The sequence below is a fragment of the Phyllostomus discolor genome, chromosome 11, assembly GCF_004126475.2.
Source record: "Phyllostomus discolor isolate MPI-MPIP mPhyDis1 chromosome 11, mPhyDis1.pri.v3, whole genome shotgun sequence".
NCBI lineage: Eukaryota > Metazoa > Chordata > Mammalia > Chiroptera > Phyllostomidae > Phyllostomus > Phyllostomus discolor.
Window position 1 is genome coordinate 68,363,918 of NC_040913.2, and position 12,293 is coordinate 68,376,210.

Below are 12,293 nucleotides of genomic sequence, written 5' to 3' on the forward strand. Positions count from 1 at the left end.
CAACATTTTATCCTCTTAGACTGGCCTCAAACACATATATACACACAATTATAAGTGACATGTAGTTTATCTACCCCTTTTGTATAGATGTTAAATATAATATTTAGAAACAAAATTAAAAACAAGTTAACTTAATTTTCTAATATAAGCTATATTAATCTGATACTGGTTTTTTCAGATAAAAATTTTTCCATGAAACTATTAATAATTTGTAGTTGATGGATATTCAACATTAATGTCAGAGTATAAAACTTGCCTCTCCTTTTGTTGTGAATATACATTGAATATGCAAATTCTCCAAAGAATATCAGAAACTGTTAACACTAAGAAGGAGAGCTACCTAATGCTCTAAAATTTGTCATTTGGTAAAAAGGTCACACAGATGTCACATACACATACAAAAGGAAACAATAGTTACATATCTTTAAATCTATTTTGGTCCCCCCCAAAAAGGTATTTTATGTGATTTTACTAATTATTTAATAGTTAGAGACACACAATCTTCCTACTTTTGGATATGAGATTATTTTCTCCTTTCCTTTTTTTTCCATTTGTGGTTTACTATGGGAAGTGCCCATACCGGACATACTAGTTTATACTGCCTATGCTGTTATGGTGTTTCTAGTAAATGATTGATTTTAGAATGGCTATCTATGAGAGGACATTTTTCTTTTCCCTTGTACTGCTTGTTTTGTTCTTAAAACTTTAATTTTTACTCTCTCTAAAGAATAGCATTTCTACTGCAGTTGAAGCATCGCTGTTCATGTAAGACTTAAAAGTAAAAATAAAGACAGATTGTAAACCTCCCTTCTTTTTTTCTCCACTTAGTGCTCTTCCTTGACTTCAGTTTCCTTCCTCGCCTTGTACTATTTACATCCAGCCCTTTACCTTCACCTTGGTTACCTCCTTGGGATTCATTTTCTCATTTCCTTTTCCCTGGGCTCCCTCTCAGCCTCCTTCAAGGTTCTTAGTCAGTTCCCTGTTATTCTTAGCCTATTGTCATAGTGACAGCCACCCTCCCTGGTGACAGCCACCCTCCCAGGAGTAGCTGTCTCCTGAGCAGCTGGGATGGACCTGACACCAGTACCACAAACTGGCTTGTCAGTGTGTGAATGTCAGCAGCTCTGTGCAGACACTGAGCAACGGGGCCAGAGCTATCACCCTACAGTGCTGTCAGGGAGAAAGAAACAAAAATGAGACAAACGTTTATTTTTCTCATGAGAAAGAAGTCCACATCATTTAAATCCTGGATTTGTTCATTGCTCACTGACAGAGAAGTTAAGTGACAATGTAAAGATAGATGTAAATATTTAGGGAAGCGTGATGATAGACAGAAAACATTCAGGATATTAAGGGAATGATTTGTAATTTTAGAACACAGTGAGCCACAGACTTAAGGAAACCAGTTGGAAAAAATCTCTATTTGTAAAGGATCTAAGTGATCTTAGAGGAAAACCTGGCAGACACTGGACAGTCAAAATTAGTGGATGTCTTCCCCCTGGTTAAGGTTAGTTCATGGCAAAAGTCTCAAAGAGAAAGTTTGTTCCATATGATAACATTTAACCAACAACACTATGTCATAAACATAGGTCCCCCAAATGTCACCTTAATAGCAAGGCTCCAGTGTAGAAGAGGTTTAAGGATGAAAATAAAAGTTCTTCCTCCTCTCCCCCACCAAAAAAAATTATGCAATCATATAGACCTGGAAATCATCTCTTTCAACCACACCATCAAAGCAGGAAGCCCTTATACAATATTTTTAATAGGGGACTGTCCAGTTTCTGCTTCATTACTTCCAGTGACAAAGCTGTGAGTCATTGTCTCACAAAACAGCCCATTCCACTTTTAACAACCTTTTTAAGGAAAATCCTCCACTAATAGAGAACTAATAGTCATGCACTATTTCCTATGTACCAGGCTTTCTCAGTGCCTTCGTTTGGTCATCCCCACACAACCCCATGGAACAGGTTTAGAGCAGGGAGCCCGGCCTACAGAAGGGGCAGAGTCTGAATTTGGGCCCCATCTGTTTGACTGCAAAGCATTCAGACACCCGAAGATGGTAACTGCCATCCCCGAGCCCTTCCCCCACAACTCCTCTCCTCATTGTTGAGTCAATGGAAATTTTTAGAAACCTCTCTCATTCTGATGACCTTCTTCTCAGGTGGGGTGCCCAGGGACAAACACAATAAATAGGTAAGATACAGAGTAAAATTACTAATAAAATTTTCATAAGTATCAGATTCAGTAAAGGAAAACATTTTATGGGTAACACACATAAAAATTATACAAATAATTGCTATTGCATGCGCATACTTGTGTATATTTGCAAATCTTTTCATTACTAACATAGCAATTATTATTCTAAATACATTATGGTACCACATAATGATGATTTATTGCCCAAACTGAATTATGTTTCAGGAGCTAAGAACAAATTTAATGGATGCAACCATTTCTGTTTATCTCTATTTACTACCATGGCAACCAATTAAAATAGGTTTGTTGGATTAATTAGTTTTCAGTAAAGCAGTATGAAAATTAAAATTGCTATTAATAGATATACAGTGTTTAGTATTACTGCTAATGTTATTATCATAATTGGTAAAGTGTTTATGGCCAGAAAAGACCAATTCATTTTCCATTAGTAGTAATAATTTCATTATTGAATTAGAAAAAGGATTTTTAAAAACTTTTACTGCCTTTAAAAAAATTGTCTAGTCTTTCTTTTATGCTTCTCTTGGCCAAATCTCCACCATCTCACTATATATACTCAAGCAGAAGAGAAAATTAATGTATACAGTAATGAAGAGTACCTTTGGATGGTCAAATACCACCAATGCCTTTTCGTTTCTTAGAGCTGAACAAAGGTATGGAGATTGCCAAGAGTGCAGAGCTGGAAGAGTTACTACACCATATACCAGGAACTATTTCCAGAAATGGCACAAGAGTTTGCTTGCGGGGAACCTTGGATCCCCCCAAATCTTGGTAACCTCCCCTAACTCTCCCAGTGCTTAGGCAATCAAAGAAAAACAGTTGCTTTCCAGGCACACACAGCTCCATGACAAGCTCCTTAGACTTTCCCTCTAAATATAAGGGCCCCAAGTCTATCCCAGGTTGATGTACTGCTCCCTTCCTATTGGTCTCCGGCCATGACCTCTCAAGTCCACAGGAAAATCTTGTAGCTGAGCTTCTACCAAGGAATTTGAAAGGTAGGAAAAACCCCCAGAGACCCTCTAATCCAGCTCCCTGTATTCTCACAGGTGAAGTATTTTACAAAGTTCAGAGGGGGCTGAACTCAGAGAGTGCTGGGCTGGGCTGAACTGGACTGGGCTGGACTCTGTCTGAGCTGTGTGGTAGGGTTGTGGGGCTGGAGTTGAAGTCTTATCCAGGTAGACTGAGAATGCCTTTTGCTGTCCTCTCAGACAAGATCCATGAGCCTCTGGCTGCTTTCATTTAAATGGGTTAAACAGATGATCTCATTGCCAATAATTGAATGTCTTCCCTTACATAATGGTGGTGAGTGAATGCTAGGCCCTGGCTCCTCTTTAGTTTTTTTTTTAATTTATTGATTTTATAGAGAGAGGGAGAGAGAAACATTGATTTGTTGTTCCACTTATTTATGCATTCATTGGTTGATTCTTGTATGTGTCCCCACAGGAGATCGAATCCCCAACCTTGGTGAATCAGAATAATGCTCTAACCAACTGAGCTACCCTGCAAGGGCCTGGCCCCTCTTTAGATGGTACACTGGCTCACCTCAATACCTGCGTAGGGCCAGAACAGACCAATGGTGTGAAGAAGGATGAATATGACTTTAATAATCCCCCTCCTCTAAACTACCCTGTGCTTTCAGGTTGTAAGTCTGTAGGCCTGACCCTTTTAGCAGCACCTTATGCTCTTTAACTTCCCCTATGCTCCACTCTTTCCCACTACATAGTAGAATTTGCCTATCCTGTGGCTGTCCTCTGTGACTACCAAAGGGCCCTATGGATGAGGCATTACCGGTGTTTCCATTCCCACATTTCGTATTCTGGTTTAAAAGAATCCTTTAGTCCCCTAGCCCAAGCAGTGATTGGAAGTGGCAATTTCAAGGCCTATGGTGACTCTGTGGGAGAATGTCTGTGAAGAATCTAACCTGAGACAGAAAGATCTGGCTTGAAAGATACCAAATGGGAGGCTGTTCAAATACAGTTTATGTACAGCTTCCTGCTGGAGATGCTGTAGAAGAAATCCAGGTGTCCCTGGACCTGATGGCTTTCAGATGCCTTCCTGTCCTGAGATTCTAAAAAGAGTGTGTCAAATCAATGGCAGTTTGGACAGGCTGTCACATGGCATGCTGTAGGAATCTATCCTTAGCCCTGTGCCATGCTTACTTAATTACAGTACTTTGGAATGTTGGAATTATTGGCCAACCCGCAGCATTGTAAGAAAAGGACTGAAAAGCTCTCAACCAGCTGTGCTGGGGATCTAACAAGGTGACCTGCACTGTGCCTAAATCTGTGATTCTTTTTTCTTTCTTTACAAAATTTTGTCACTCAAGAGAAGTCTTCCTTTGACCCTGTTAATCCCCCAAATTTGTGTCTTTTCTTTTCTCATCCTATATATTCCAAACTTTTGCCAGCAGAAATAACATCTAAATTTATTGAGCAGTTTTTATGTGTCAGGTACTGGGCAAAGCAGCTTAAATAGAGTATTTCATTTATTTCTCATCATACTTTTATGTGATGGACATTAATTCTATTCCTATTTAATATATAAAGCAATAAGACTTAGAGAGATTAAACATCTTGCCCAAAGATATACCAGAAATGCTGAAGTCTGGATCTAAATCCAGGCAGTTTCATTCCAGAGCTCTTAACCACAAAGCACCTCACCCCCAAAATCCCAGTGATTTGACCTTTATCTCACACTGCTGAGACTGCCTCTCCACCTGCCTAGTTTTTATCTTTCTAGACCTTTCCTCAGTTGATTTTCTTTCTTCCTTGACCTATGACACTGTGTGTATTCTTTTTTCTCTGCAAACTTCTTCCATATGCAAAGGTTGTGGCCTTTGCCTCTCCTACCTTTTTTTCTCTTCCTTTTCTTATTTCTTGCTCTTTATCTACCCTGGGCAATCTCATCCTTCTCACAGTTTGTTACAAATTCAGTGCAGGCACTTGAGCTCATTTCTGAGTATTACACTGAAATAATGCATGGCATCTGAATCTGAGTGTCCCAGGGACACCTCAGCTCAGTATGTCCAAAGCTGAATTTGTCACCTTTCCTTTACCATTTCCTCTATGCCCCAACCTCATCGCCTTCTGCTGAGTCTGATGAGATGGGATGATGTCATGGAAAGGACACAAGCCGGGGATATCAGAAGATATGATTCTAGTCCTTGACACACTGGCTGTACGACCTTGAGGTCATTATCACTCAACCCTATCTTCAGAGTAAGTGGGTGGGCTGAATGATATTAGATGACTTCCAAGTCTATATTTCTAAACTCCTGACATCCCATTTCCATCATTCTTTCACATACCCACGAGTCAAATCTTAGTGTCATCTTTCACTCCACATTAATTCAGTCTAGAAATGGAAAGGAAATGTTTCTAATTAATAATTTAATCATCCATAAACATATTTGTAGAATACCTACTATGTGACAACACTGAAAAGCTTAGTAGAGAATGAGAGAGGCAAAGCCCCTACCTCATGTAGTTGATAGCCCAGTGGGAGAGGACGACCATACACGTCTACACAAATGCGCAAATTAAGGAATAGAAAGGAGCAATAAGAGCTGTGAAGAAAAAAATCGAGCAGGCCAAAGGTTTGTGAGTGACTTGACGGGGAGATCTATTTCAGGGTGGCTTGAGGAGGTGATATTTGAGCACTGATCTGCCTGAACAAGGGAATGTGCCACACAAATTGGAGGGGAAGAGCCTTTCAGGCACAGGTAGCAGCATGCGGAGGCCATGAAACAGAAACAGCAAGAAGACCATGTGTTCAGTGGAGCACCTGAGGGGCAGGAGATTCGGGCAAGAAGCAGGGTCATTGGACCTCAAGGCCATGGTAAGAGTTGGATTTAAATTTTAGTGTGATAGGAATACCTTAGAGGATTTTAAGCTTAAGAATAACTGAGTCTGGTTACATTCTTAAAAGATCGCTTGCTGCTAAGTGGAGAACAGATCATGGAGGTTGGGGCAGGACCAGAGCAACAGCAGGGAGACCTATTAGGGCCCAGCTGGCCAGGTAAGAGATTACTGAGGCTTGGATTAGAATATTGATGCAGGTGATAAGCTTGCTAAATAAGCTGCCTTGTGAAGTGCTGTGTCCCTTATACTTGGAAATGTTCTAGAAAAAGGGGGAAAATCAGGATAGTTGCCTGTGAGTTGTGCTTTGACCACATGATTTGTAAAGGTTTCCTTAGTAATCTACACACTATGAGACTTTTCCTATTTTATGTAGAACCTACCTCATATATCTTCTATATGGGCCTCTACATCCTGTAAGTCAGAAGCCACATGGGAAAGGCATTGACTCAGAGAAGGACAAAGCTCACTGGAGCTGGCCCAGCTAGTGATCCTGCCTCCAGCAGCTCCCATGACCCTGGCATGGGAGGGTGTGCTGCCGCAGTGAGCGGGCCTCCCTGCACAACATTCATCTTAGTTGTCTATGAAGAGTCCGAATCCCCTAAACCTTATATTCATGGTAAAAAGGATGTCAATTTATGAAGACTAAAAGAAAATGTATGTAAAAACATAAAGCTATAAAGTTTTATAGAAATCTAAGTTTCTGTCTTTAAATGAATTTCAGTGCAAAGGATGCAATAGAGTATTTCTTAATGTGCTATGTTGCTTTGTAAAGCTGTGATTGCTGGAAATGCTGTACCTCTTGAACGTACCTGTGCCATACACAAAGACAGCTGGAAGCGGTATGTCAGCATGGGTCAGATAAACACACGGGACTACATGGCCAGACAGCTTTCAAACAGGCGAGACAGGAGTATATCCTAAAGTGTTCTAATAACCAGTACTCCTCTCTGTTTTGATCTTGTCTGCAAAGACTTTCTGCCACTTTATCTTTTCTCATTATAAAAAAAAGCCCCCAAACCTTGATTGCTAATAATATTTCAAAATTGTGCTCTTCCTATGTGGTTGTACAGAGTTAAAAGGAGTAAAGGAATGTATTTGAAATGGGAAGACAAGACAAAAGAGACCATCAAAACTACATTTTCTTTTAAATTCTCTTTTAGATTCTTTAGCTTGTACATTCTTGTAATGAAAAGCTTCACGTGAATTCCATCATCAAAGAAACTTTAAAGGAAAAATAGAGTTACTCTTTTCATTAAAACTGTTTTATTTTATGTGTATGTGTTTATATGGGAACAAAACAGAACTGATGAGAAACAGCTGGATGAGCATGTGGTTTTAAAAACGTTACATAACAAAAGAGAAGAAAAAGATTCAGATTCCCACATTGCACCTAACATATGGTATTTCATCCCTGTAGGCTTCTTATTTTTTAGAAAAAGGATATCAAATTTCAGAGTGATTTCTCAGGTGACCCAGCTTCTCGGATTACATTCTGCAAAGCATTTCCCTTCCATACAGTTGGTGAAACGTGGAGTGAAGCTCCCGTGTAAGTCCCCAGCACGTTCTCCAGGCAAACCCAGGCACATATTTAAAGGAAGAATATCAGGCAAGATAAATCCAGGTCTATAACATTATAAAGTGAAGAAAATCATATGTAACAGCAGAACATCAATGACAGAAATATCAAACACCTTCAAGCCTGTGCTGGCAGAGCAGGTGTCTATAAAGTTGACCATGTCTAGACACTAATGGAATTTCTGCAGTTTTCTTAAAAAAGAAAATGAGTCTGAGACATAAACAAAAAGCACCTCATGAAAGTGTTTTTTTCATGGGTTGCTAAAACTCAAAAGAACTGAATTCATGAGAGCTGAAAGGAATGTCATAAATCTACATAATGTTCTTGAGCACAGGCTTGGGCATTTTAATTTCATTCATAATGCTGGAGTTTGTTACCAAAAGTTCAATTTTTCTCTCTTTTTTAATTGAATTAAATGACAATGAAAGAGTCATACTTTCTAAAAAAGAAGCACAACTTGGAAGAATACTCTCTCTCATCTCCACATAAACACGGCCTCCATCTCGGTGAGAGTGAATGAAGAAGCGCTCTACCAGTGAGCGGCTGGCGATGCATGTAGGAGGGAGCTGCTCACAAAAAGATGTGGTCTGTAGCTTGTCCTACTCCCTCTCCCCCTAAAGCTGGTTTCCTGGTTTCCGTCCGTAAACCACTCTGACCTTACAGAAACAAAAAGTCTATTAAAAAAAAAAACAAAGGTACACTTGAAATCTATATGATCTCATTAATCAAAGTTACCCCAATAAATTTAATTTTAAAAATGGGTAGAACAGGAAAAAAAGAAAAGAGTAAAGACTCAAGACTTGAAGCATATTAACCAGGAGGTCAGTTCTGTATTCAGTGTCAGACCACAGATTTTTGTCAAAGAGTATAGACTGGCAAATAGCATTTTTGGCCAAGGCAGCTGTGGTAAAAATTCCTATGTGTGGAATCACGCTACATAAACAAGATTTCAAAACAGTGTTAGTGGTAGTTCAGGGTCAAAAAGCTTTCCATATACAGTGACATTCAGCCAGATAGAGCTCACAATCTCTCACCTGGGAGTGCTTTTGCAGGACTGGGGCGCCACACTTTCTGTGCAGTAGCCGATACTCCCTGTGGATGTGACGAATCCCGGCTGAGAGGGACCTGGGATCCAATCCATTACTTTTGTAGGCTACTTTTTGGTACCCACTTGAGGGTAAAATACCACGACAACATATTGTGACAAATCTCAAATACTCTCACAGGCATTTGCCAATTCCGATTTTTCTGCAGGACCTGAATCTTTTTAGTTTCCTGCTCCACAGGGATGGAACAGCTGCCTCTGGGGACCTGGGCTCCGGACTGTGATCAGCCCCTAACCACAGACCCAACTCCCGCTCCCCTCCTCCATTTGGGACCAGGTTTGATGCTGTGCGGCACTGCTGCTCTCTAAAACTCTGCTGTTCATTCCATGGTTCTTGACTGGCTCTTCCTTGTCAATGCCTATCATATTCATTGATGACTCTCTATGTATTACTCTTATCCAGGCCATCATTACTTCATAATTGAATTATTCTACTAGTCTCCTAGTTGCTTATCCCTCCATCTCAAATCCATATTGTTTATTAATGCCAGCCTATTGTCCAGATCACAGTATTCCCCTTCTCCGAGCCAGCCTGGTATAACGTAATGTGATGCTTTAGAGCATCACCTGGGATTCAAATCTAGGCTCCATCCTTAATTAGTCTAAACAAGTCACTCTATCCTTAAACCCATTTACTAATCTGTAAATGTGTTAATCCCCACGTGGTTGTTGACCAGATTACATAAGATTATATCAATCATATCCTAGAAAGAATCTAGCACAGCCCCTAGCTTATAGCAGATATTAAATGAATGTAAATGATCACCTGGTCTTCTTCACGATATTTACTGTTCTTTATTAACTCATTCTGTCATTCTTAATCTAGTCCTCAAGATAATACCTAGGTCTTGGTTTTTAGGAATTTGCAGTCTAGTGAAGGCCAGACATAAAAATAACAATAATAACACGTGGAAAGTACTAAGAGATAGAAAGAATTATGAAAGTACTAACTATGAGAACCTTGCTCCATGTCATATCATAAAGCTTTGCAAAAGAGATCAAAGATAAATAAAAGTTTGGTGGAGAGATAGGGAAGGCAATATAGAAAAATGTGAAGGCTTAGGTATATCTGGGGGAGAGATAGAGATGAGATTTTTTTTAAATGTTAATGTTTGAATTATGAAAATCCTTGAATACCATCATAAGAGGTTTGGACCTTACTTCTAATAGGCAGTAGGGAAAACATTTTAAGTAGAGGATGATATGAAACCAAAAGATTCACTGTTCCCTGGAAAAAGTTGGCCAAAGGGCCTGGCTATTCCCTTCACTTCTGTTATTTTGAATATATCAGAAGTATTAAGGGAGTTGAGCCTGACAGTAGCCAAACACCCTTGAACACAGCCAAGCATCTTTCCTGGAAAAATGATGAGCATTTTTAGCAGCAACATGGAGCTCTTGAAATAGCAGTTCCTAGTAACTGTTTTCTAGGATTGATTCTACAAAGTTTAATCCCAAGTTATTAGAAAACTCTCTGTTCTTGCAACACTGAGGTCTTTTTATAGAATGAGAGAAAGGTAATAATTCCTTACCTTGGTAACATTTTTCCATTAAAAGAGGAAGGAAATCTTAAAAAAGTAAAAGAGCCTAGCCATCTAATTTAGCCAAGGATCAGCTAGTGTTGGGAGGGTTGAGAAGAAGCTATTAACAACTACCAGGTACCTCCTAGAGGCCAGCATTATGCTAGATGCTTTATATATATTATCTCATTTAATCCTCAAGATAACCTGCCAGGTAGGTGTTTTTATCCCCAGTTGAACTCAGGGATTTGCATCAGTCTGATCATCACTGGATTCTTAAATGATTGCCTTTAAATCTTCTTTTTGGCCATAACCATCATCCCTTATGCTCTGTCTTTAATGGGATTATCCAATAGGAGACAAGAGAATATTGTGTAGAACTAGGGTGAAATAACTAAATGTTACCTGATGGGGGTTCTGATTTCTCTATCATTTTAGCATTGACCAGTTTCCTTTCTTGGGCCACCACTTACTCATTTAACAAAAATGAGCTAAGTTCCCAGGACAACACATCTGATTGAAGTCAGACTTAACAAGGGCCATCCATGCCTACTCTTTTTCACTAGGTCCTGGCCACGCACCCTTATCACTTCCTCTGCCTCTTGAAATGCCCAAGTGTAATCTTGCCTTGGATTTCCAAGGCAAGCTAAATATCTTTTTTCTTCCAAGTTTGATGCAATGTTGGATTACTCAAATAAAACTACAGATGCTAATCCTTTTAGTAAGATCTGATGAGGTTTTGTTAAAGCTGACAAAAGAAGTGTCAGAGAAATACTGTTGACACCACTGAACAGTATTTAACACTGAAGCTTAGTATCATTTGAGTTTTGGCAAGGGAAATGGTTGATTATTCCTGTAATAGAAGAAAAAGCACTAAACTGGGTAGGGATAGGGACATGTTCTCAGGCATGAGCTTCAGGTGAACAGTTGTCTTTGCTCAAGAGTGGTTTCCACCTAACTTCAGCTCACATAGTACCTGGAGAGTTAGGGGTTAACTCTTGTAGCTGGCAGCCCTGGGACCAACAGCTGCCAGCAATTACATTTGTCAGCATATTCTCTGCAAACCCCATACCTCCTTGGGGCTCACAGCCAGCAGGCCTCTTATTCCTGTGCGTGTGGGGACATAAATCTGTTTGCAGGAAGCAGGAACTAAGCTAGGTGCTTGAGTAGATGAATTACTTAAGAGCCTCAGCAGAGAAATGCAGTGCCACTCAGCTGTTTATTTGCTAATGACAAAATGCTCTGCAGATTTGCAAGCCTGGAGGTCTTTAACTGCAGTTCTTGGCACTCTGGGGCAGCCCCCATGTGCCTCCATGTGGCCTCCAGGCTATAGCAGTATGAGTGCATTGTGCAGATTACATCACAAGCAACGGAATCAGAATCATGTATTTGGAGGGGCCACAAGATGTTCATTCACCATAAAATATCTCTGAGCCAGATGATAAAATCCTGCCCTTAGGGATTCATGTCCTGGGATAAGCATCACTCTTCTTGCAGTGCAAACCTCTGGAATTAGAAGTGTGCACAGCACAGGTAATTGGAAGAAAGGACAGAGAAGAGGGAGATAGAGAGTGTGGGAGGGGGAAGGAAACACAACCGTTGCTTGCCACACACAAATACACTGTGGAGCCCAAAGGACAGGGACCACATCTGTCTATTCACTGCTGTTCTCCCACATCTTGTGTAACACCTGGCATAAAGCAGGCATTCAATCAGGATGTGCTGAATGATGTGAATAAATAAGGCAGAGAGAACCAGCCCTTTCTTTCCTAGGAATGGGACCCCATTAGAACAAGGATCCCAAGGTGCCCCTGCTCCAGGAAGAAGCTGAAGTTTCTGCTGTCAGATGACACCTACTCACAGCATGGTTCAGCCACTAAGTGTCTTTTTTTTTTTTTTTAGAAAGAGAGAGCAGGAGGAGGGAGGGAGAAAGAGAGGCAGAGAAGCATCAGTGTGAGAGAAAAACAGCTATCCGTTGCCTCTTGTACATACCCTGACCAGGGATGGAACCTGCAACCCAG

At 40.2% G+C, this 12,293-nt stretch overlaps 1 protein-coding gene across 1 annotated transcript in view; it reads right to left on the reverse strand.

Moving 5' to 3' along the window:
* Positions 1-12,293, reverse strand: part of PSD3 (pleckstrin and Sec7 domain containing 3) — a 536,273-nt gene that overhangs the window by 396,003 nt on the left and 127,977 nt on the right. The window lies entirely within an intron of this gene.